General features: G+C 42.7%; 1 pseudogene; it reads left to right on the top strand.

Moving 5' to 3' along the window:
- Positions 1 to 2507: 2507 nt before the first annotated feature.
- On the top strand, positions 2508 to 2602 carry LOC115029172 (annotated as a pseudogene).
- The last annotated feature ends 19804 nt before the right edge of the window (positions 2603 to 22406 follow it).

Genomic DNA, 22406 nt, shown 5'->3' on the forward strand with positions numbered 1-22406 from the left:
GCATCACAAAGACAAACCAATCAATCCAACAAATAAATGGTAGCTCCGCAATTGGTCCAAAACCACCTAGATTGTGAGTGACAAAATCCACTTACTATTCATGCTTATCTTACGATGTGCGTCTCCATCCCATTATATTTTAAAACTGAAATGTTGGATATGAATCAAAACTTTTTCCTTTTTGTGCCTCTTCTCAATTAAGAATGGTCCTTAAACTCCTGTTTATTTTATATGCTTTTTTAAAAAAAGATTTATTTATGTATTATATATATGTGAGTACACTGTAGTGTACGCTAACGCACCAGAAGAGGGTGTCAGATCTCATTACGGGTTGTGAGCCAACATATGGTTGCTGGGATTTCAACTCAGTACCTTCGGAAAAGCAGTCAGTGCTCTTACTTGCTGAGCCATCTCACAAGCCCTATATGTTTTGTTTTGTTTTGTGTTTTAATTCTCACTTTTTATTCACTTAGTGGGTAACTGACCCAGTAAGACCCACTAGAAACTAACTGTCCCAACTCAGACAGATAAGGTCTTTGTTCTCCTGGAGTTTAAAGTGAAGTTCAATGGAGTCGGCAAGCCAGGAAAAAAAATCTGAGAATGGTAAGTGCCGTGCAGACAGGCGATATAAAGCATAACAAAAGTAATACTGCGTAACTAACTAGGTCTGTTTGCATGCTCAGAGAAGGCATCTTTGGGTAGATATGTTGTAGTGAAAATTTTAGAACCCACCATGTAAAACTGCAGGGCAAGATAACTTCCAGGTAGCGATACCCAGCAATTTGGCAGATCTAGAAAGAGAAAGGCGATCAATAGATCAATGAGCAGAGAAGGGGCTTAGTCACGTTTAGGCACGTGAGAGAAAAAAACCCGTTTGACAATCACAGTGAGGGAGAATCTTAGCAAGCAAGTGCCAATTCCTCACCCAGTTACACCAGAGCTTTGTGAGGGAAGTGGAGTGTTTTTCCTTTCATCCTTGGCTCAGAGTAAACTCCATTCATCTCAGCAAGGAGGCCCAGGAGGAGGCTGCATAGCTCCTCAGTCAGGTCCTTTCTGCTTCCTGCCCTTAGTCTCTCTAACCTTGGAGTAGGGGTCTTCAGGAACTCACCAGCACTCATGCAGAAGCTGGGGCTGAGCAGACGAACACTTGGAAGTCTGAGGGATAAGACCCATGAGATAATCACTCCGTTTTGATCCACCGACAGACAGTCCTGAGGCACATAGGTCTCTTCAGGATCACCTGTAATTGTGGACACTTCCAAAGCATAACTTTGAACTCACCTTTAGCCCTCTGAATACTAACTAAAGCTCCTTGGAGTCTTTGTCCAAATCCCTCTATCCCCGTTCTACTTTGGGTGAAAATGTATCAGTGATTTGTCTCGCCACTCTGACCAAATAGCTCACAAAAGCAGTTTACTGGAGGAATGGTTTATTTTGGCTTAGAGAGTCAGAGGATTTCAGTCCACCATCCTGGGCAGGATGTCATGGCCATAGAAGTTTAGGCTGCTGTACTGGAACACGAGGTCATATCACAACAGGAAGCAGAGTTCTGGGGCTCAGAACCAGGGGTGGCTATGACCTCAAAGGCCCACCCCTAGTCCCCTAATCCCAACCCTCGAGTCTCCACCCCATGAAAACTCCACAACCATCAAACTAACACACAAGCTGAGGACCAAGTCTTTCAAACATGAACCTTTGAGGGACAATACAAGTTCAAAGTATAAAGAGAGCCAGCACTTAAAGAAAACAAAACAAAACAGAGTACTCAGTAGCCTTGAAGGGGCCAAGGGTCCATAAGACATAGCTCAGTGGGATTATTATTGGGGACCTGGAGTCACACAGTTGGTTTCATATAAGTCACTGAACCTCAAAAACTTCCTACTGCAAATGTAGAGGACTTCTCAGAAATAGTACACTTTAGACTATGTTTTTCTGAAACAGTACAGTATATTATTTAAATTATTATAAATATGATTTTGTATTTATAACAGAATATAATTTTCCTAATCAGTATCTCAGAAATAAGAAAAGTTGTATGAATTTATCCAGCGGCTGAGAAGGGAACTAGCAAAGATTGCAGGCTTCCCAAACCAGAGACCTCAGCGGAGACTTTTCTGAACCCCGCTGAGCCATGACGTCATTGTTTCCTTAGTTACTCAATGTGGAGGCAGAAATGAATAAGCTAGATACCACTGCAATATCTAATGGGGTGGGGGTGTTGTAACTTTTAATGGCCATGGGATCTGTCATCCTTGTAATTCAAAATATAGTTACTCAGTACGTGTAACCAGAAACTTTATGGGGCCTGTCAAGTTGTTGCTTATGACACCGGTGAAAAATGTCCTGCATCCATTTACTTTGGAAGGAGCTGAATGTAGATGGTTCAATGACCGTAAGTAAGCTCTTGAGTTAACACTTTGCAGATATGTCAATATAAAAAAAACATATTTTGTCCTTGACAAGGAGTCAGGAGACGGACATTTGAATATGTTTGTACTTATTATATAATCGCTTCTCGGCTTTTTGGCTAAGATCAAGTGTAGTACTTATTATATAATGTATGAATTAATGGTTCATTCCCCTTTGCTATATAGTATCTGCTCCTGCAGGCGTTCTGAAAAGTTGAAACTGCCCAGTCCCTACCTTGATATAAAACTCAAATTTACTTTTTCTTTGTTTATTGTAGTAAGCAACCGCCAACTATCTACTTGTTTATTGGCAGCTGTTGACGGGCATCGTAACGACTGTTTTGGAAAATCCATAAAAAGTGAACCAGCCTGGTTATTCTCATTTCAGAGTTAGCAAAACTAAGGGGCACACTTTAAATGCTGTGTGTAAACTCAGGATTCGCTGTGGTGAAGACGCCTGTCTCAGATCAGTTGTAAGGTCAATGGGGAACGAAGGGAGCTTGGACTGGTGCCTCATCGCCATAGCTAGGATCTGGGAAATTGTGTTTGAGTGAGCGCCAAGCTTGATATACATTAACTAGAAGGTAAGGCACACTGTTTATGGCTAACAGAAACTGTGTGAAAAGTTCAGCCTCAGTAGCCTCTCATCACGCATGCCTGAGCAAAAGGATGTTCGCTACCAGAAGAGTGTGTGTGAGTGTGTGTGTGTATGTGAGTGTATGTATGTGTGTGTATGTGAGTGTGTGTGAGTGTGTGTGTGTATGTGAGTGTATGTATGTGTGTGTATGTGAGTGTGTGTGTGTATGTATGTGTGTGTGTGTATGTGAATGTGAGTGTGTGTATGTATGTGTGTGTGTATGTGAGTGTGTGTGTCTGTGTGTGTGTATGTGAGTGTGTGTGTGTATGCACATGCGTGCACACACGTGCACATGATATTTTACAAAAATTATTACCTTGATCATGGTATTTCACAATGTTACATCATTCGATCTATACTTCTTCTAGTCTGAAGTTTGACTAATAACAATTTTGCAGGTATTTTTATTGAACCTTTCTTTGGAATCAAACAGTAGCACAGCTGTGTTTTTAGTTCATAATTTTTCCTATGAAAGTTTAACCTCTTTTCAGAATTTGAGGACTATGGACATTGGTCTACTAAAGCCTATGCAAGTGCAACCCATCCCCATTCCCACCCTTTTAACTGAGAAAGAGAGGAGGGCAAAGAAGCTGGGCATGGTGCCACACACCTTAATCCTTCGGGAGACCAAGCAGGCACATCTCTGTGAGTTCAAGTTCTACATGGTGAGTTCCAGACCAGGGCTGCATTGTGAGACGACAACAACAACAACAACTACTACTACTATTATTGTTATTATAGGTCGTAGTGGAAAGAATTTGCTAAAAATTAAATTGTTGAGTCAGTAGATCATGCATAGGATGAGTTTTAGGCACGAGTTTTCCCTGTGCTCGGGTCTGTGGTTATTTTTAGTTGTTTCTGATAACACTTTTTAACTAACATGTAGCTTTTAGTTTTACTAAATTTTTAGAGTTTACAAATAGTTTAAAGGGTCAAACAGGGCTGGTGAGACCGTTCTGCACGTGAGGAAAGGCACTGGCCACGAGAGCCAAAAGCCCTGAGCCCAGTCTCTGGCTCCCAGGGAGGAGGAGAGAACCAGCCCCCACAGAGAGGGAAAGGTCCCCATGACTCAGCACACGGGCCCACTCCCACACGTAATAACAAATTAAAATTTAAATATAAGTATAGAGAGTCAAGCAGCTTTCATAACCTTGTTCCACCGAGCACACCTGCAGGCAGCCATCTTTAACTCTGTCTGGCTGCAGACTCTGTGTTTCTCCTTAGTTCTAATCCATACTGTCGTTTCTCAGTTTTTCCATGCCAGACATTATCTGTCGATTTCCCAATAAAGAAAATAAGGATCTGGTCGTCATTACTTCCTGCTCGGCCACAGCTTCATGCTCTGCATCTTCATGCTTGGCTCGGTGACAATGGCTTAGGTCACTATCCCGCCCATACATTACTTAAGTGCTCTCATCCCATGCTGAGTAACACACTATGACTTTATTTCCTTCCTATATAATTTTTTTTTATTGAAACTGAGGTTCGCGGGTTATAGTAAAGGGACCTGTGACACACACTTGTCATCGATCTGCACTTGGCTTTCCTTCCTTTCTTTATTCGATTAACTCTTCTTTTGTGTGTCCACGTGTTACTGTGTGTATAGGTGCACGTGTCTGTGTGTACGGGTGGGTGTGCACACGTGTGCATGCATGTGACGGTCAGAAGACAAGCTCATACTCACACTATATTTACAATTTTTATTTTTATTTTGTAAAGAAGCCTTGGACCTCTTGATCAGCTAGGCCAGCTGGCCAGTAAGCTCCCATGAATCCAGTGGTCTCTGCCTCCCCAGCATTGAGAGTACAAACAGCCATCATGGCAAGGTGTGTGTGTGTGTTTGTGTGTGTGTGTTTGTGAGTATGTGTGAGTGTGTGTATATCTGTGTGAGTATGTGTGTATATCTGTGTGAGTGTGTGTGTATATCTGTGTGAGTGTGTGTGTGTCCCCACGTGGGGCTTGAACTCATGTCCTTGTGCTTGCAACCAAGAATCTCGGCAGCCCTAATTAGCTGTTTGCAGTAACGAGCCTTCATCTAACCGTTTCTTAAATTACATTTCCTAGCTTTCTCTCTCCCCTAGCCCTTTTCTTTTTCCTTTTTAGGGAACACCCATTACTCAGGTATCAAATCTTTTGTACTGGTCTTCAATTTTTTTTTTTTTATCTTTTCCTTCCTGCTTTCCTCTTCTTTAAGAACAAAAACAAACAAATAAACAAACAAACAAATCAGTGTTCTGAGCTATTTCCTAAATTCTACTCTTTAGGTCTACCTTCTATTTTATCTAAATCACTTGAATGTGGTGGTAGGCATAATTTTAGTTTTTAAAGAAGCTAATTAATTTTTCTGTGTTTGCTAAGTGCCTATCTGTTTTTAGGATAGCATCATTAAAAAAAAAGAAGAAGAAAGAAAGAAAGAAAGAAAGAAAGAAAGAAAGAAAGAAAGAAAGAAAGAAAGGAAGGAAGAAAAGCACACACACGCACACACGCGCGCGCGCGCACACACACACACACACACACACACACACACACACACACGCGAAGTCTTGTAGCCTTTGAAAGTGTTAATGGCGGCTGCCATCTCCCTTAAGTGGCTCTGTTTCCTCTGAGATTTTGGGGAACCGGTCAGATCAGTTTCCTTGCTTTTTTTTTTCCATTGCCTGATTGGTTTGTTCAACCCCAAAATTGTCCATCAGAGCTGATTTAAACCCCCAAGGTTGTACTTCATTGACTAAAGCCACCCCTGTCCCCCATGTCCTGAAATCTAGCTGTGTCCATCACTTGGGGATTCCCAAAGTGGAGACCTTAGGCTATCCCCTGAGGGGGTTCCTGATGTTGGGGTACTCCTTTTCTTCCCTGGATCAGACTTCTATTCTCTGCCAGGAGCGTGCTGGTCTGACAGGCAACAGTCTGCATACAGAGAGGGTCAGAGTTGTTGCTGCGCTCGGAGCAGGAAAAGGGCTAAAAGAATAATTGCTTCATTAACACACTGTCAAAGAAACCTTAACCTCATCTTCACCCTCACTTTCCAGAGTCTTCGGGGATTTTGCAATGTAAATTGAGTTTCCCTTCATCTTTGCACGCCGCCCATTTGGGCTTCTGCTCTTTCCAGCCCCGCATCAGTACCTCTGTTCTTCCCAGCCTCCATCATTTTCAGACATTAGTTTTCTTTTTCCGTTAGGCTTGCACTTCTAACTGGAAACGCACATTACGTTTATTTTAAAGGACTGTCAGAGACTCCACAAGAATATGTTGAGCACCTATCATGTGCCAGCTGTATACACTTCTCACATGAATGGGTCTGTGGACTTTTTAGCTGCTTTTAAATCCTATGTCTCTCAAGCTTTGGGCTTTTTCCATCACAATCACTGGGCTATTTTCTCCAGCTCCTTCTGAGGCCCATTATTTATCCTGTTATCTCCTGTGTCTCATTGGTCACTCCCTGAATCTCTATCAACTGGAAGTATCTTTTCCTGTTTTTCTACTTTAGATTGAAATGAGTAATCTGTTTCTAACTCTGTCTTCTTTCTACATAAAGCGCTCAGCTCACGTCACCTATTACAACACAGAGGACTTTAAACTCCGGGTAGTAAGAAATATTGCTACCTGCTCACAGTCCGGCTCAGGGTAGATAACCCTCCTCGGTCTGACTGTGCAGTGTCACGACCAGGAGCTATCGTCGTGTTTCATGTTAACACGGTTATTTCTTGCTAGGGACCACTGTGAATCAAGTACTATACAAGGACATTGTACAGGTGTCAGGCAGTATGCTTCCCAGGGTGGCAGTGCTTGGATTCCAGCTGTATGACCTTGAAGTCTTTGTGTCCCCATCTATGAAACAGAATGCACAAACGCACCTACCTCGGTTAACAGCTTTCTCTTCTGTAGGCTAAAGATAGTTCTAGCATGGAGTTAGAAAGACTGTTTTCCAGATCACGTGACTTAATAGATGTCAAGTCTTTAGAATGGCCTAGGGACACGGTCATAAGCTTGTGCCATCATTTGGGTAATATAATTTGTCATCATCCCATTTCACATAAAACTTTAAAAAGTTAATTTGTCTATGGCTGGTCATCAAGTTAACAGCAACGCAAACTCAAAACTATTCTGATGCCATCTTCATCCAAGTGTCAACATAACACATCTCTATTTTAAAATATAGGTTTTAAAAAGTACTTATCGATGAGGTATTTATCATTTGCCAATTATATGTAGGTAACCTGGAGCTTAAGTTGAGCAAAACAGGCTTGGCTGGCAGAAAGAGTTTCATAAATGGCTGGAAAAGGAAGGTGCAGAGGAGGATGTCTAAGCAATGGGACAGTCTGGCCCTGGGTGTATGCCAGCCTGGAGTGGTGAGAGGAAGCTATCCAAGTGGGCATGGTCATTGCAGCAAAACTCAAAGAGGGAGGGGACAGTGGTAAGAGGAAAGAATGTCAGTGGGAATGCTGGTTACAAACAGGGTCACTCACAGGTACTGGTAGGTGGGATTTTCTTGGCCAGAGCAGGGGGTTATGAGTACAGAAAGGGTGAAAACCAAACAGACTTTGTGGTGTTAGGTTGAATACTGGCATGAGAGATACGAAAGGAGCTATTTCCTAAGTCAGACTCCATAGCTAACTATGAATGACACCTCAAACCAGACAGAGTCATTACGATAAAAGACAACTACAGGCCAATATTTTACAGGAACAAAGAGCCAAACAAAAGCTTGCCACATTCCAACAGTCAGGTTTCTCTAGAGTCACAGGACTTATGGAATGTCTCTCTATATTAAGGGAATTTATTGGAATGACTTACAAACTGCAGTCCAACTAACCCAACAATGGGCAGCTGTGGATGGGAAAGCCAAGAATCTAGCAATTGCTCAGTCCCACAAGGCTAGGTGTTTCAGCTGGTCTTCTATAGCTGGAATCCTGAAGAAGTAGGTTCCCACAGATGTGCTGGCAAGTAAGTGCAAGCAGGCAAAGAGTGAGTTTCCCTTCTTCCACTGTCCTTATATAGGCCTCCAGCAGAAGGTGTGGCCCAGATTAAAGGTGTATACCACCGTGCCTAGATTTGGAATTTGCTCTGTCCCAGGCTGGCCTTGAACAAAGAGATCTGCTTACCTCAGTCTCCCGGAATTAAATTAAATGTCAAGATCCAGTCGGAAGCCTGTGTCTTCCAGCCTTAAAATCAGGATCACGGGAGTTACCCCATTTCTGGATGGTAGTTCATTCCAGATGTAGTCAAGTTGACAACTAGGAATAGCCATCACACACATCAATTATAACAATAGTCTTTTACAAAACGGTACATCATGACCAAGTGAAATTTTCACAGAAATAGAGTTGGCTTAACATTAGAAAAAACAACCAGTGGAATTCATCATGCCAACAAACTGAGAGCGAAACAACAGAGGCAGAAGAAAAGGCATTTGCCAAACTTCGTGTACCTCATCAAGGGCAATCTCTGTTGAGTCTCACGGTTAAAGAGAAAGATCCAGACAACTGTCTATTGCACAAGGGTGAAGCTGTGGCCTCTCTCCCATTACATGGTTCTTAAGCACATATTCGAACTCTATGACATTTTACACAATATATTGAACCATCTCATAATTTACTGTTTCCAAAAGTCTATTTCTTGGAACACCCAGCGTGCCTTGAAATATAAGGTTCTTCTTGGAATATCAAGATGCATAATATTAAAAAAAATTCTGACTCTAAGAGAAAAACCATTTCTGTTCCCATTTACATGTGGTGTGATATGTACAGGAACTTAGAACATAGTACAGCAGTCACAGTTTGGATGGTGGGTTCCTTGAATGGTAGTTTCCTTGAGTGTTAGTTTCCTTGGATGGTGGGTTCCTTGAGTGTTGGGTTCCTTGGTTGGTGGTTTCCTTGAGTGTTGGGTTCCTTGGTTGGTGGTTTCCTTGGGTGATGGGTTCCTTTTTGTCATTATTGCCATAATTTTGTTTTTCTGAGACAACATCTTGCTATAGCCCACCTAGAATTTGCTATATAAATTAGAATAGCCTCAAGTCTGTGTTGATGCTCCTGCCTCTGCCTCCTAAGTGCTAGGATTACACGCATGAGACACCACACCTGGCTCCATCTGCTACCTTTATCGTGACTTCCATCCTGAATAACTTCTCATCCCCACCATAGTAATCGGCAACTCTTATATATTTTTCTAGTTCTGTCATTTTTAAATCATTCATGTCCCTAAAATAATCTTAATTGTGTGCCCCAGACCAATAAGATCAGGCTGTCAGGACGATACTATATAAAGATGTAGGCAGCTGATGCCTAAAAGATGGCGCCGGTTTCTGGTACACCTTGGCCGTAAACAACACCACTGTGCAGGCGCTAGCCCGAATCTGGCACCAACCCCTCCCGAGCGGGTGCATGCTAATGAAATGTTAACAGGCCGACCAATCCCAGGAGGACACATAGCCCTCCCCAGTGCTGGGGTGTATATAAGCAGTCCTCCCTGGGTTCCCATAGCAGCATCGAGTCGTTCCTGCAATAAAGCTGTTGAGAAGGATCCGACAGTGTTGTGTCTTCCTTGCCGGACAAGGTGGGTGCAACAAATTGGTCGCCTAAACCCAGAAGCATGTCTGCATCCCAATGTCTCTGAGGATCTTGTCCTGTAGCTAAATTTGCTGCTGCCTGACTGTTTGCATATTCATAGGACAAGGACTTCCAGTCTACTGTCCAGATGACAAACAAGTCCGAGTAATATTATTCCAGTCCCCTGGGGTGAGGCAATATCTAGCAAGCGCCTCGACCTGTGCAACTACAAAAGCTGCACTCACCCTGTAGGTATGGACTGACTCAGCCAGTTGCTTAATAGTTTTAAAATCTATTGGCTCATGATATCGTCGTCCCTGGCCATCTAAGAAGACAGGGAAAGTCAGTCCAACTTCCTTCTAAACCTCTGGGCAAAATGAGGTACCTTGTTTACCAGCTTTTGTGGATTCCTTTTTTCCTGTATACTAAGGGTTAAAAGGTGGAGCGGTCGGCACTTTCAATTTTACTCTTTTGCCAGCCGACCCCCCCTTTTTTAAAGGATTGGTTTTGTATGACCAATCTGGATCGTACCTATCCCTCTCATACCGAGCTGCCTCTTCTTCTAGGTCAGCTTCCTCATCTTTATCAAGCTCTGAGTCACTGGAGTCAGAACTTGCTGAACTTATTGTTAAGTCTTTTAATGAGGGATATATTTTTGCTATTTCCTTTTCTTTCTCATTATTTCCTTTTCCTTTTGAATTTGCCTTTTCTCCCTTCTCCTTTTCTCTCTCTTTTTCACCCCTTTTCTTTCTTTTGCTTATGCATTTCCTATCTTCCTCTGACATACTTTCTTGTTCTGTAAGAATTTGCTGACCTGCCTTAACTGCTTCTATCAAACGAAAGCAGAGGCCAGAAATTACAAAAAATGAAACAACAAGGGTAAGAGCTACCCACACTGGGTCCACGGGCGAGAAAAACATATCCCCCCTTTTAACCGGGGATGAATTTGGGAGACTTACCGGTACTGCCATTCCTCAGCTGAAGAGTTCTGAATCCATGAGATCCTCGGTCCCCGTGCGGGCCACCAACTTGTCGCGCTCACGTCGGCCAGCAAGGAAAACGTAACATGTCGGATTCTTCTCAACAGCTTTATTGCAGGAATGTCTCGATGCTGCTATGGGAACCTTGGGCACCCAGGAGGACTCCTTATATACACCCCAGCACTGGGGAGGGCTATGTGTCCTCCTGGGATTGGTCCGGCCTGTCGACACTTCATTAGCATGCACCTGCTCGGGAGGGGTTGGCGCCAGATTCGGGGTAGCGCCTGCACAGTGGTGTTGTTTACGGCCACAGTGTACCGGAAACCGGCGCCATCTTTTAGCATCAGCTGCCTACATAACATCACTCAGAATGATCCTTGCAGGGTCCCCCAGAAGTAGATGAACAGAGCTATTCTCCATATACCGAGAATCTTCATGAGGGAGATGGCTCAGTGGGTGAAAGGCCCTGATGTATATGCCTGGCCATCTGAGTTCTCACTAACCAGCATAAATGTTGTGGTACTCACTGTAATCCTGGCACTCCTCTGCTAGGATGGCAGGAAGAAACAGGATTGGCAAGAAGCTCGTGGCCATGCACACAAAGATGGCAGACACAAGAGATGCCCTGCCTAAAAGCAAGGTAAGAGCAGACTTGTACGTTGTCCTCTGAGCTCCATACATATGTGCTATAGTAACCGTGTGTGTGCTTTCACAGATTTACACACACACAAAATAAATGTGTAACAGTATGTACATGCATTATATGTAAAAGTCCTATGGTAAAACCACCACCACCACAACAACAAATTCTGGCATTTGCCAACTGTGTTTATTTCTATAAGCATGGAAATCATGTTGAAGAGTTTGGAGCCCCGTGAGAGGTCACTCTATAATGACCCTAAGCACGGGACTGCATGGAAACCCAAACAAAAGGGAACTCTGCAGAGCATTGTCTTTTGGTGTTGCCCAGGGCATCACGGGCCTACGCTGTGTGCACTGCTTTGCGCACGCATACAGAGGCTAAAGGCCCTAGTTAGATGTCTTTATTGTTCCTCACCCATTTTCTTTTCAACAGGGACTTTCGCTGAACCAGGAGCTCACTTACTGACTTGGCTAGATTAGCTGAGAAGCCTCCTTCCTGCCTTAAGCCCCTCTCCCTCCAGTACTGGGATTACTGACACATGCTGCCACACCTCCCTTTATAGGTTGATGCTGGGATTTTAACTCGGTTCCTCATGTTTGTGTAGTAAGCCCTTTACTAAGTGAGCCATCTCCTCAGCTCCCGGATTCCCTGGATGGAAATTTCTATTAATGTGTCCAGAAAGCATCCACCATCTTAGAATAACCCAAAGAATGGTGGTATGTTTATCATTGATTTAAAGAATTAATTTCAACAGAAATATAGCCCACAAGCACCAATAGCTGGTGGAAGAGAGCCCACAGTAGCCAGGCACTGTGGTTTGAGAACATAATCCCAACACTTGAGTGGCTGAGTAGGAAGTTCATGAGTTCAAGGTCAGAATGGACTACATAGCAAGACCTTGTCTCAAAACATTGGAAAAGGTGGGGGATGTGCATTTAGAATATCCATAGTGACATCACATGGAATAGGGACACACGTTTAAGCTAAATGTTCATCTCAACAGGATGGCTGAAACAGGTGGCTATGAGTTTACACAACAGAATACTACATAGTAATGAAAATGAATAACTCAGCAACACACACCAGGAATGGAAGAAACCAGACGAAGGGACCCCACTTGTCTGTGTGACTCAGGTGGCAGAACTGTAAGGAAAAGCAGACAGGGAATACTTAGGTAGGGAGCTGGAGTTCATTCAGGGAATGGGTACTTACGTGGGGAGGGCGGTGGCTTAGAAGAGACTGCAGGGTCCTGATGTGCTGGTCACGCTCTTCTTCGTCCCCTCCCCTTTCTTCCTTTTCACCACAGTTGTGGTTACAAGCAAATATTATTTGAACATTTGAAAGATGCATGGCCTTTTTTTTTTTTTTTCCGGATACTGATATAACTTGAGAGCAGTGCTTGAGACAAACATCTCTTCATGACATTACTCGAATGTAACGTCATGTGACCCAGAAGGTTCAGTGCTTTGCTGCTTTGGGGGACAGTTTCTTGCTTCTGTCTGTATTGTTTTCTGACCTTCTTTGACAAAGAAAACCAAAGTAACACGGGCTGACCCAGGCCAGATGATGGTAAATCTGACTCAAACCGTAACCAACAGATCTTTCTGTACATTGTAGGAAACTGACAACTGAAGCTAACCAGGACAATTGTCTCCTGTTGGTGTGTTTTAATAAAGCCAGCATTCTGCAAAAGGAGCAGGAGGTAGGAAATACGTATAAAACAATCTTAGTTAGAAGTTAGGTTGTGGGCCCCCAATGGAGGAGCTAGAGAAAGTACCCAAGGAGCTAAAGGGAACTGCAACCCCATAGGTGGATCATTATTATGAACTAACCAGTACCCCAGAGCTCTTGTCTCTACCTGCATTTGTATCAAAAGATGGCCTAGTAGGCCATCCTGGAAAGCGAGGCCCATTGGACTTGCCAACTTTATATGCCCCAGTACAGGGGAATGCCAGGGTCAAGGGGTGGGGGTGGGTGGGTGGGGGACTGGGGGGGGGAGTGTATTGGGGACTTTTTGGATAGCATTGGAAATGTAATTGAGGAAATTACCTAATTAAAAAAAAAAGAAGTTAGGTTGTTTAATCTACATGATAGTCCACTGTTTGACAAAACAAAACAAAAAAACAAACGACAACAGGCCAAAGGCGACTTTTCCAGATATAACTGCTTCTGTGACGAGATGGGAATGCCACCTCTAACTTGTAACCTTGTCACTGAGTTAATTTCCGGAAGGATTCACACTCACATACAAATTCCAAGGTTCAGTTCAAAGTCAAGGTGAATGGTGATTAGTGCCTATTGGCTTATGCATACAATGGCAGCTCTTCCTTGGAATGAAATTTGAAACTGGCAGATAGGAGATGACATTTTCTGTGAATTGGCATAAGTGCCCTCTGGGACAAAATGTAAACTTGTACATTAAAAAGGGAATTTAGCAAAAGAGGAGTAAAATGCCACTGTATATTAGAGTAACTGTAATGCAGACACAGGCCTTGGACTCTGTCCTACGCATGCTAGTAAGACACTGCAGCTATCCTTCCCTTCCTCAGTAATGACACAGCTACAATGTTTATATGAAAAATGATGACCATTGTAATTTCCACATCGCAGACAAAAGTTTGTTTCTAAAAAGGTGCATGCGCATTGCCATCCTGTTGAGGCTTAGTAGAGTTTGTGCCCCTGTGAGGGTTCATATAGTGTAGCCTGGGGCTCTGTGGTGATATTTAGAGGTAGCTGTCCCTTTAAAAGGCGAGGCCTTGGACTAAGCCAAGAAAGAAGTTCATAGTTGCATGCCTTGCCAGGAAGCACTCTGGAGCCCCTGAAGGTTTCTTTTAAAGATTTACTATTTTATTTTATGTGTTTTGGTCTGTGTGTATGTCCATGCAATGTGCGTTCACTGCTTGCAGAGGCCAGAAGAAGGCTTCAGAGCTCCTGGAACTAGGGTTATTAATGGTTGCTTGCTGTCATGTGGGGCCGGGAATCCAACAAGGTCCTCTGGAAGAGAAGCCAGTGATTCTAACCATCAAGCCCAGCACCTCCACTGAGGTCCTATGAGGTGCTCTTAGGTAGTAAGCCTGGCCTCTCTCTCTGCTCTGCCCCATATGTAATGGTTCATGTGGTTCCACTGTTGCTGTCTGCCAATCAACACGTGGTGAGTTAGTCAAGGAGTCAGGACTTTCCAGCCACCCAAAACTGGGAGCTAAATTCTTATATCCTGTGGGACTCATTTTATTGTATGAATACACCCCAAACAATTATATATAGTATATATATATATCAATTATATTATATACACATATACATACATACATACAAACATACATACATGCATTTCCCAACAAGAATTGTTTCCTGAATGTTTTTTTCTTAAGAGATATTATGAATGATTAGATTATAGCTGTGTGTCTTTGGTTTTCTCTTCTCGATGCTAGCAGCCAGAGATGAATTAAGCACAAGGTCTAGAACTTTTACATATTAGCATGGAAGGTTTTAAGTAAGCAATAGATCAGAAATTAAGTATCCATTGTTTCTAAGTTGACTAAAGCTTAAAAATAGTGATATATATATATATATACACACACACATATACACATATATACATATATATACATCCACACACATATATATATACATACACACACACACACTCACACACACACATATATACATATATATATATATATATATATATATATATATATATATATATATATATATAGAGAGAGAGAGAGAGAGAGAGAGAGAAGTTGTTCATAACTTCTTTAAGTCAAAGCCACACCTATTTGGATAATTGCAATCATCCAAAAACTTGAGTTATAATTTTATTTCAGTCTATCTCTCCCAAGGTACAGCTAGCAAAATAACTGCTAGTTCTAAAATTTTATAAGCCAGCATGCAATTATTTGTGTAATGTTAGAGCTCTGAGCTCCAACATGTAAATTCACCTACGAGTGAACAATTTGTTGCTATAATTAAAATCACCTTCCTTTTAGTTTCTGGACAGCTAAGTAGTTATTTACATAAATAAGTACTATATTATCTACATGCAGAAAGTTAAGGTTTTTTCAATACCTACCTTTTTACATCAGATTGTGATTCGTTAAGCAGGACAAATGGACAGTCCTCACTCCCTGCTCTTAGGACTTCCTATTTCAGGCTGTACCTGACAAACACAACCAAGTCAGAATTCTAAAGCTTACAGCATGAGACTCATTAAACAGAGTTCACAAACTGAGAAGTCTTTCGTGTCTGAAACTGCAAGAGGGAAAAAAGAAACTTTGTTATCTGTAACATGCTTCAAAATTAGCTCAACCCAGCAGGAAGTGCAGGCATCAGTTTTATATCCACATCTGGGTTTTTGCCCCCTCAATGGCTGTCATCTTTCATTTATGTCTGGCCCAGTGTTCCTGCTTAGGCTTACATGCTCAGAGTTCTCTGTGGATGGAGATATGAAAGATGCTAAAAAGTCAAAAAACATACCACCAACGGCAGGGCTGGGGAGGAGAGAATGAACCACAGCCATGTTGCCGACAGCCTTGTCCAGATCTGTGGTTTCCCAACATGTCTACACATGGGGATGACCTGTGGAGTCAAACTACTACTGATGCCTAAAGCCCATCCTTAGAAGTGTGATTTAATTGGTCTGGCACATAGCCTGGGACTTAGAATTTTATAGACCTTCATTAGATTCCACCTGCAGAAAAGTTTGGGAGCAAGTGATCTCTTTAAAATTCTATTACAGTTTTGACAAATTCGAATCAGCTTTAGCACCTTTCTCTTAATGGCCTCATACCATTTGGAGACATCTAAGGAGGAACAATGTGTTCCGGAATAATCCCCTAACTATAAATCCACCAAGGTAAACTGAGACACAAAAGAGCAGGAGTACAGCATAATCAGTTAGGTGCCATGCCATGGGCACTTATGTAAAGGTGGAAAGGTCGAAGGCAGCCACGCTTCATCATGTTTTTTCAGGACAAGAATTACTACTTTTCAGCCGGGCGTGGTGGCGAACGCCTTTAATCCCAGCACTCGGGAGGCAGAGGCAGGCGGATTTCTGAGTTCGAGGCCAGCCTGGTCTACAAAGTGAGTTCCAGGACAGCCAGAGCTATACAGAGAAACCCTGTCTCGAAAAACCAAAAAAAAAAAAAAAAAAAAAAAAAAAAAAAAAAAAAAAAAAAAAAAAAAAAAAAAAGAATTACTACTTTTCAAAGCTATGCCACCTTAAAACCAGACAGAGGAACTGAAGACCACGACATACAATATCCTGGTCCCGTTTTCTACCTCCTTCAGCTGGAGCCCAGGCAGCAGCTGGAAGGAAGGCTAAGCAATCGTGTGCTCTACATGAACAAACCTGCGTGAGATACTGAGTTCATTAATGTTCTTGTTGGCAGACATCTAAGTGACTTGGATGCAGTCAAGTGGAATTGCAGGTTTGATTTACTGAAGAGATACAAGTTAAGTTATGCAGACATAAGCTTTTTTTTTTTAACACCAGCCTCAGGCTCGATGTCCAGACCTTGTAATTGTTTTTTTTTTTCTTTCTTTTTCTTTTGGCCACAGTAAAGTTCAGCTGTGTTTCTCTATGACGGTTCCTCCTCTTGTGGGGACGCAGCGGCTATCCAGGCTAAAGGAGAAGGAAAAACAGCTTGAAAAGCTCAAAGCATCCAGATTAGGCAGTGGGAATACTATGTGTTCTTCACCACTTAATAAAAAATGAAGAGCCCTGTCCAACAGGTGAGCAGATTGCAGCTGGAAAGTCGGCATCTATCTGTGCCATGGATTCTCAGTAAAAAACGTGTACGCTCGCCCTGGCACTCTGGGCAGAAACGTCTTGGGCAGTACTGCTCTTTGAAAAGAAAACAACGACCAAATTGTTAACAAGGAACATGAATGCTATCACTCACAAGTCCCTACCTGGAGATGAAGAGCTACAGGCAACTAATGGCTATTAAAAGATGGCGAATCAGTCTCTTCCAGGGAGGAGCCCCCTTCCCCCATTGGTTATCTAACCCTATGTGGCCAGCCCTGGGCTGAAGAGATGACTCAGCCGTTAAAGGCTAGGATGCCAAACCAGAATGCCAATCAGTCAGCCCTAAACATAGGAGAACACTAAATGAACTCACCAGACTGTGGGTGTGTATAATATTATTGTTATATTTATATAACATATATGCATATGTACATATGCTTTCATATGTAAGGATAATAATTAAGAAGAGATTATGAATTTTAGGAGTTAAGGAAACAGGAAAATTGGGGGGAGATGTAAATACAGAAGGATGTAAATACAGAGCTCATGTATAAAATCCTCAAAAATAAAATAAAATACATGTAAAAAGTCTGATGATGTCAGCTCATATTCTACTGATTGCTGGAGAAAGAAACACTTTAGCTTGGGGCAAAGAAAGAACTGAATAAGCCACAGCCAGAGAATGAGAACGGTGTCTGTGGGCATCCTGAAATACGTGTGTTCTCAGAGTCAACACAGCTAACTCTCAAGGTCTCCTGAGCAAAGCACCATGGCGCCCTGCTGTAACCCCAGCTTTCAGGAGGCAAACCAAGAAGACAGGCAATTCAAGGGCAGCCTGGGCCACCTAACCTTTGTCTCAAAAAAGAAAAGAAAAAAGAAGGAGGTGGAAGAGGAGAAGGGGGAAGGAGGAGGAATGGGAGGAGGAGGAGGAGAGGAAGAGGAAGAAGGAGAAGGAGGAGAAGGAGGAGGAGGAGGAGGAGGAAGAAGAGATCTCCCCAGACTTATTAAAAGCTGACTACAAATCACTAAAACACAAGTGTTCTGTCAGCAGCCCTGTACTCCCTAAGGGGTCCTCCCTTCTTAAATAATCCGTCTCCTTGCTCATTTGACAATTGGACACCTTAGCTCTCCCTACTCCTTTGCTGTGTTCATTCCACCATATCCACACTCACTGGTTTTATACTTACCTTGAGTCTGGACCCCACATTTTTCTAGATGACACCTGTTCTGATTTTAACAAGCTTGACTTAGGGCACTCCATCTTCGTTCAATTATCTTGCAACTCTATTGGAACGTTTGTCATTATTGTAATTAAAATTTGTTTTGCCTGGTGGTCTCTTTCCCTAGAAGGTAAGTGACTATCATATTGTATTCTCTACTGTCATTTTCAAACCCAGTATTCAGAAAGTGCCAAATAAATAAATAAGTAAATAAGTGTGATCCATCTGTGATTCTTTATGTACCTACTAGAAATCCATGGGAGATTTTGAAAGTGACTGAGACAGGAGTTCCACCGTAGACCAATTGAATTGAATTGAATTTGTGGAGTGAAGGTACTTCTCAGATGGTCTAATGTGTAGCCAGGGTCTCACAACTCCTGTTTTACTTGGAAATGCTAGTTAGAGCTATAATAAGAAAATGGGAAATAGGAAGGTCTTTTGGTACTTAAAAAAATAAAATAAAATAAAAGACTCTTTATTGGTTATCTATGAATTAGTAATAAATTACTCCAAAACTGAGCAACTTCCAACACCCAACTTATTATCTTACAGGGTCTTTTGGCCGGTAATCTAGACACAACTTGGCTGAGTCCTTGCAAGTCCACATTCAGAGGCTTAGCCCAAGCTGGTGCCATCTCTGGCTCCACTGGAAAGAGAGGGTGCGTCCAGACCCACTCGCAATGACAGGATTGATTTCCTCCATGGGTGTTGACCCTTAGCCATCCTTTGGTCCTTGCTTTTCATTAGAGTAGTTCAGAGGATGACAACTGGCTTCTGTGAGAGGCTAAAAAAGAGAGCGAGGTGGCAGCCAGAGGAGCAGGAAGGATCCAGAGTGGGATGTCCCCCGACTCAGATCTTGGTCCATAAATACCATTCTCAACCAGAAATAAACAGGACTCCTAGAAAAACAGCTGATTCTAGGATTGGAGCTGAGAAAGCAGAAGATGAGACTGGAATACATTTTTGTACTAAAAAGTAAGAAAGAGCTAAAAAAAAAAAAAGGTAAGGTCGGGTAAGGAGGGAAGGCAGATAAAGGGATAAAGAAAGAGCAGAGATACTAGGAAGTGGATATGACTGGAGGCTGTCTTTAAGCTGCCTACCTAGACATGTAATAATATTTGGCTTAAAAGTTAACCTCTGTTAAAGGAACTCCAGCTAGACTGTCTTAACACTAGGAGCAAGCCCATCAATGTAAAACCGATGCTGAAGGCTTTCATAGAAATGAACTGGAAGTCAACAGACAGGTGTACTAGCTAACCACAAGTCTATAATTTTGACTAGTTATATAACTACAGATAGATTAATTGAAGGCCATTTAGGTGAGATAGTATCAAACCAGGCCCATCTGTACAGCAGTAGCCCGCACGTGGTCTTATAAAATTAGGTCAGTGTGCTTTTCGAAGATTAAAAGTGATTTTCCTTTATCTCCCTAACATCTTCTTGGTTATACAAGTTCACAGAAAATAGGCCAAGCACTGTGAGGACACAACACAAAATCTGATTTTAGTGAAGAGAAATGATGAACAGAGAGGGTAAAGTGCCAAGGAAGACAGGCAAGCTTATGCACGGCTCTCAGGCTGGTGAGAGTAGCAGTCTACACTTCTCACACTCCCGGCTAAAGCTACTCTACTGGAGGGTAGCCAGCACTGATGCTAACAATCACAGAAGCACAGGAGGAAAGCCTTCCCCAACGACTCCATCAGTATGAACGCATGCATTCACGTTTGTTCTGTTCTCAGATTCCTGCTATGATGGCACGCGGAGTAGTTACTTTTCTATTGGTGTGTGTCTTTAGAGTTTCATTGTTGTGAAGGGAGACCATGACCAAGGCCACTCATAAAAAGGCAAACATTTCATTGGGAGCTGGCTTACAGTCTCAGAGGTTCAGTCCATCACGGTGGGAAGCATGGCAACGTGCAGGCAGACACACACGGTGCTGGAGGAGTAGGGAGTTCTACATTTTGATCCAAAGGCAGCCAGGAGGAGACTGTCTCCTGTAAGCAGCCAAAAGGAGGCTCTCTCTTTTCCCCACTGGGAAAAGCTTGCGTTTAGGACCTCAAAGCCCACCCCCACAGTGACACCTTCTAATAGTGCCACTCCCCATGGGCCAGTCATATTTAAAATACCACACTGTGGCAAAACACCATAAGCAAGGCACTTAGAAGGCAGCACTTAATTGGGCTTATAGTATCAGAGGATCAGAGTCCATGATGGCGGAGGGAAGACATGTTGACAGGAGCATCTGAGAGTTCACATTGTGATCTGAAAGCAGGAGGCAGAATAAGAGCATCAGGGATGGTGGGGAGGCTTCTGAGGTCTGAGAGCCAACCCCGTCACAACCTACTCCAAAAGGCCACACCCTAATCCTTCCCAAGTAGTTTCACCAGGTGCTGATCAAGGATTCAAATAGGAGTCTATGGGGGTATTCTCATTCAAACCACTGCAGTAAGTTTAAGGTGCTTAATGGTATTTAGCAAGTTACAATGAAGTACCCCAGATGAGAAGAAACCCTCATGAAGGCACAAGTGACTGTCCTCTGGAAGCTTGAGAGGGACAGCACATCACACACAAACCTAATCTCTGAATTTCTGTTCCAACTCCAACAGTCCACCTCCTAAAAACTCCATTGTTCTTGTGTTGAGAGCACCAGCCTTCCACTTTGGGGGCACTGCCTTTGACAGTGCCTTTTCCTTTGAATGATTTCCTAAATATTTGTTCGGAAGCATTTGAACAAATGCCTTATAAAACCTGATATGTGTGTGTGTGTGTGTGTGTGTGTTTTAAGGATATGGTCATAATGCAAGATATAAAAAGACACAACTGAGAACCAAGCTTCATGTACTTTACCTGGATAGAAACGACTTAAAAGCAATCTATTACGGTCTGCTTCTATACGGATTAAACAACACCACTGGGGAAGCCCGCCCTTTCATTCAGCTGAGGTGGCACTTCCTACTGACATGGTTACAAGCACTAAGGCTCACACGACAAAGCTGCGATCAGTTACTACTGCCCAATATAAACAGTTTTGTGTCAGACTATCTAACTAGTTAAATCTAGTAACCTAGACGGCCTAGAGTGTTGGATCCCCTGCTCATGGGCTACACGTGGCTACTTGGGGCCCACGCTTGACTTATTAAGTTTGCCCCACAGTTGGCACTTCAGTGACCAAAGCCGAATGATAACTGAGAAGAGGCAGATCACCTAAAACTCCAGTAAGAGGTTTTTTTGTTTTTGTTTTGTTTTTTTGTTTTTGACATGATAATATCAGAGAGTAATTCCAAAATTACTTTCTGTATGCTGTACCCTGGAGTGAATGAATATTGAAGCTAATGCCAGTCAGGTTTCTGCCTGTTGAGTGAGTTTGAAATATGGCAGAAGGGAAAACTAGAACACACTCCTTTTTAAAAAAATTTAAGATTAATTTATTTATTTTATGTATATGAGTACACTGTTGCCGTCTTTAAGACACACCAGAAGAGGGCATCGGATCCCATTATAGATGGTTGTGAGCCACCATGTGGTTGCTGGAAATTGAACTCAGGACCTCTGGAAGAGCAGTCAGTGCTCTTAACAGCTGAGCCGTCTCCCCAGCCCCTAGAACACACTCCTAATATGGTCCTGAAGGGGTCAGAATACCCTTTTGGGTTGTTTTGCTTTTCTGAGGCAGGATCTCACCATGTACTCTTGGATAGCCTGGAATCCACTATGTAGACCAGGCTGGCTTTGAACTTACAGAGATCTGCCTCTTTGTTTCCTGAGTGCTGGAATTAAGGCTTATATTACCATGACTGACCCAAACTTGTGGTTTTTTTTTAATACGTTGAAGTAGCTAGAGATAGGAATGTAACTGTTTGCTGAGAACAACAAGAAGTGACATGCCAGTAGCTTGAACAAACCTGGCACTGAGGTTTTGGATACGGAATACCATTTGCCATGGAAAATAAGCAGGGCTCCTCAGAAACCTAGCTAATCCTAGGGTTGGAGCTGAGAATGCAAAAGAGCCTGGGGCATCTTCTTGTATCAAAAATTAATAAAGGGCCTGTGATGGTTTGTATATTCTTGGACCAGGGAGTGGCACCATTTGGAGGTGTGGCCTTGTTGGAATAGGTGTGACCTGGTTGGAGTAGGTGTGTCACTGTGGGTGTGGGCTTAAGACTCTCACCCCAGTTGCCTGGAAGTCAGTCTTCCACTAGCAGCCTTTGGATGAAGACGTAGAAC

This window comes from Mus caroli, chromosome 13 (genome assembly GCF_900094665.2).
Source record: "Mus caroli chromosome 13, CAROLI_EIJ_v1.1, whole genome shotgun sequence".
Classification (NCBI taxonomy): Eukaryota; Metazoa; Chordata; class Mammalia; order Rodentia; family Muridae; genus Mus; species Mus caroli.